The following is a 4,663-nucleotide window of genomic DNA, read 5'->3' on the forward strand; positions in this document are numbered from 1 at the left end:
GCAAAGGAATGAAATCCCTTTTCTCAAACAGACTGGTAAGCCTGTGGACTAAATGGAGTCTATTCCCACTGAAAAATGGCTTCTAAAGATTTACGAGCGCAGCCTCTCTGTTCTCATCAGCAGTGATGCATGCGAACATTTCCCAGGCAATAGGGGCACAGAGTCTGGGGAGAGCTCGGCTCGGCTGCGTGGGTCACATTCCCCTACGCGAAATGCTCAAGTTTCATCTGAATCTGCTTCATCCACATGCATTTGCAGACAAGTTCATCACGTTTCCAGTTACATTCCCCCATCGGGCATTAATCATCCRCAAGGGATGGCAGCAGCCAAATGTCCCTTCTGACTTTCAACAGACTTGTGGGCCTTTCTTCTCTACATAAGTGGCAGACTTAAGATAAGCCCAGGGTCTCTTAAACATGCCTGCCTCTGAATAAACACAGTGGGCATGATGTGTTACAGGCTGCATTACTGAGAATCATCCGGCTGTGGAGGAGAAGAGGACTGTATTTATATTTTTGTAGATGCTGGGGAGTCACCTGTCTTCAAAGGATGCTGGACAGGCTGGAAGACATCAGGAAGCACACTCACGTCATGCCTTTCGGAGGCAATAATCAGTTGAATACCATCGAACAGTCACGTTGCAGCAATTGGTGTACAGAGGATGCATGTGCTGGTGCCTGAGGCTGGGAATGCATAGCTACAGGTCTGCTCCCATGGAATAGAGACAGTCATGTTCTTAATATAAAACACGATGGAATCCAGCTTGTTTGAGCTTTTTACTGTTGCTTTCCCAGCAGGTTTCTGTGCCCACTCCCTCTGCTAAACCACCTGTTCCATCAGATTCATATTTTGCAGGGAAACCTCTTCAAAAAGACTAAGCACCTGGCCAAAGCTTGTGGGCAACTTATCTGGCAGCTTTGGGGAGACCCAGCAGTGTTCCTCCTGCATGTGAGTTTACTTTAGCACATGACTTTGTTTAAATGATGGTTCAGTATTATAAAATACAAATATGCATTTTCTTCTTTTCAGGGTAGAGAAGTTTTGAAGAGGTGTAGAGTCTCAGGGAATTTGCCTAAGCTTCTGCCTACTGCTTTGTGCTTAATTCAGTCTGTGTATAAGAATCCTGTAAACTTCGTTGCTGGGATTAGGATGGCGTCAGTCCCTGGGCCTGGTGAGTGCCCTGTGTCTATGGCATGTGCAGTCCCACCAGAGTACAGAGGATGCTTTTCGAGACAGACAGCAAGCCTGGGTCTGGGGTACATGAAAGCTGAAGCCCAGTTCTGCAGTTTTACTTCTCTGAAAACAGAGACCTCCTAGGAACAGAGATTAAGCTTTTTGTGCCCTTCATTTCCATAGGAAGGACTCTGAGCAAGCAGCAAGTTTGCAGTTTCATGTTGGCTCATTGCAGTTTGCCCAGGCCATTCTGGTGGCTTCCCATGCCTCTGTGTAAACTCTGCCCTTCCCATGAAAAGCCCATAAAATAGACCCTTCGCCATATCTGTAACAGCTCCACGCAGCAACAAAGTCCACTGCAAATAGCCTTGTTTTACCAAAAAATGCCCTGAATCGGTCCATCCTTCCCTTGGCTAAAATCAGCAGATGCTCCTGGCTCCTCTAGGACCAAGAGGAAAGCTCTCCGTTCCCGGAGACAGTCCGGATGAGAAATCTAATGCTGCTAAGGCAGGAATACCTGCAGATGAGGTGTGTCTCCAGCAGAGCCCCATGTAGTCCCCTGGGATGAGACTTGCCCTGAATTCCTGGCCTTGCTCCTGGGGCTGCAAGGCACACAGTCCCACATGGGGAGGGGCTGGAGGCTGCAATATGCAGGAGGCCAGATGAGCACAAGGGAATGGCCCTTTCTGGACTTGATTAAGGCTGTGAGCTTTTAACCAGTTGTATGTTCTTTGCTGCCCTTTCATTTGAGCAAGGGCCAAAAAGGTGGGATCCAGATTGCAGGCGTTTCCTTAGTGTCGCTTTCTGCTGGATGGCTGCTGCTCTGGATCCCTGCAGTAAAGTCACCTCACCACCTCCCCGGCTTTAGAGACCACAGTCTCCCTTGCAGGCGCTGCAGGTCAGCCAGTTACCATCCCACGACACCAGGCCATGCTGCCAGCGAGGGATGCAGGCTCAGTGCAGGAGGTTGCCAGGACACCTCACCAGATGCATATTGTCTCTTTGTTCCTTTGAAAACCACAAAAAAGTTTCTCCCTTCACAGTTCAGTGATGCCCAGACAAAGATGACGTGAAATCTGTGGGAAGACTTATTTTATTACATTATAGGAATTCACAGAACCAGATGTTTATACTTAGCTGTTGCTCCTCCATAAGAACACCACTGCCCATGCTCAGAGGGAACTATTTGCAAGACTATTTCGAATGGTRTAAATGTGTCTGCTGCTGCTTGGGTATCTAAAAGCTGCCCTGAGTCAGGGCAGATGCAGCAGTGAATCTCCTCTATTCCTCTGTGCCACAGGCCCCCGTGGAGTAAAGGCAGCTAGAGATGCTGGGGACGTGCGGTGGAAAGGGCCAGCACCATCTCCCTCTGGATCCAAGTCCTGTCTGTGCAGAAGGAGGCGGACAAGGCACAGCCATGGTAACAGCACAGTGTCCAGCCTGGAAACCACATTGCCTTGCGGGAGATGTTTTATAAACTGTATTCGTAGGGGCGGTGTCCTCCTCCTGCAGCTGCTTGGGGACTTGCAAGACCAGCCCTCGGTGATGCCTAGTTGTTGCCTGGGGTGGCTCTGGGGTGTCTCTGCAGTGACGCTCAGGGTCTCCTAGGGATGCTGGCTTTCCATAGTCCCAGACGAGTCAAAGGCTGCGCCTGGCTGTCTGGCTCCATCGCGTCCCTCACCCTGGCTCCTCCAGCTGGGCTCAAAGGGGGCCGAATCCCTGCCGGAGAGGCGTCCCTCGTGGGAGCCACGCAGCCAGCAGCTGTTTTGCAGCAACATGGGATGGCCTTTTCAAAACCGGCCAGCATCTGTTAGTCGACCAGAATAAGTGTTTTAGGGTCCTTAGGTTGGAACAGAGAAGCAAGGCTTACACGCACGTCCAGGCTGGCAGCTTTGCTTGTTTCCTCAGCATGCAAAATTTCATCTTTTCCACCTTCATGCTGCCAGCAGAGTCCTTTTCCCTCTGCCCTGTAACCTCCAGGTTTTATTTCAAGCTGAACCGCACTGCTTCCATATGTTCTGCTGCATTGGTCGCTGGTTATTAAAAGCCAGAGCGGGTTGTTGGTCTTCATTGCCTCCATTCAGAAGTTGGCAGTACTTAAAAAACTCACTCATCTTAGACACTCTTAGTGCCAATTATCATTCTCATCCCAGAGGATCAGTTAACTCCTTCCGTCCTATGAGCTCACAAGACTGCGGTGAGCAGATAAGCTAAGTCATGCCTGTTTCTATTGCAGCAATGCAGAAAATCAAGCACATTCCCCCCGCTAGTCACAAGACACACAGAAGTGGCCACTAAAAGAGAGGAACTGGTGCAACCCCCAAAGCCAGGAGGCACGCTAGCCCATCGCAGGTGAAGGTCTGACCCAGGGCTTAGCTTCAATGCTGTGTTACCTTCTCATGGATGGTGATGCTGGGAGAAGGATCCAGCTTCTTATGAATGATATCTAATAGCAAAAAATGCAGAACTGACAGGAAATGGAAACGGCTGGTGGGAATCCCTTAGTAATGATCCAAACTATCTACGTGTGGTAGAATGTGAAAATAGTATTTCCCCAGCAGACCTCATAAAATTAACTTGTAAAAATACAATTTTGATCATCAGTTATTGCCTTCCCACCCCATATTCCTGGCTGTTGGAGGAAGAATTAGCAAATGTTTGCAGAGAACTTCAGAACACGTTCACTGACTTACAAAAGCCGTAGCCCATGAATATGAAATAGTAATTAACTACCTGAGAAAGTGCAACACTCACACTGAATTTGCCTATTTTCCGTGCACAACATAGGCTGCTCAGTTAGACATAGACATTGTTTAACAAAAAAAACCCAGCCAGTCAAAGGCTCTGAATTACCCCTGAACAGGAAAAAATCCAAAGCACATAGACTTAAATAATCAGGAGAAAGTGAACAGAAGGTTTGTGTCCCCTCAAAATAGAACAATTGCAAATCCTTCTGCTGCAGAAGGTTTCCCCAGGTCTGCAATTCATAGCAAATGGTAAAAAAATATTTTTTTATGCAAGATCAACTCTGGAGCGAAATACAGAAATGTACAAAGAAATCTCAATTTGCCATCTGGCACTAACGTTCCCAAAGCTCATAGCCATTTATCTCTGTCCAAAAGTGTGCTTTAAAGATGCAATAGGAATCTTCCTCTGCAGAGAGTGTTCGTGAGTGTATGCTTGGCCTTCAGACATGCTAAACTAAACACCAAAGCCTATGGGAAGCACATAAACGCTAACGAACAAACAAGCTTGCTTCATACCTGAAATGAGGCTTGATTTTAGATGCAAAAATGTGTTTATTTTCTTGGAAAGAAACAGGCATTTCAGCTGCTACAGATTTTCTCAAGGGAATAATTTTTCTAGCAAACCTTGTTCCTTCTGTAATCCTTTGTAACAACTCACCAACTCATGCTGCCCTAGCTTTAAAAATATATTTTCAAAGCCCATTAGCAAATTCACAGGTTTTTTTTATACACTAAGAATTAAA

The 4,663-nt window shown here is 47.2% G+C and overlaps 1 long non-coding RNA gene across 1 annotated transcript; it reads left to right on the top strand.

Annotated features, from left to right (window-relative positions):
• The first annotated feature begins 787 nt into the window (after positions 1–787).
• LOC112975646 lies at positions 788–3,867 on the top strand. Its single transcript, XR_003256684.1, has 3 exons — positions 788–948; positions 1,030–1,171; positions 2,474–3,867. It is a non-coding gene; the product is annotated as an uncharacterized LOC112975646 (long non-coding RNA).
• Positions 3,868–4,663: the final 796 nt, after the last annotated feature.

The sequence above is a fragment of the Apteryx rowi genome, unplaced genomic scaffold, assembly GCF_003343035.1.
Source record: "Apteryx rowi isolate R43461 unplaced genomic scaffold, aptRow1 scaffold_68, whole genome shotgun sequence".
NCBI classification, from domain to species: Eukaryota; Metazoa; Chordata; class Aves; order Apterygiformes; family Apterygidae; genus Apteryx; species Apteryx rowi.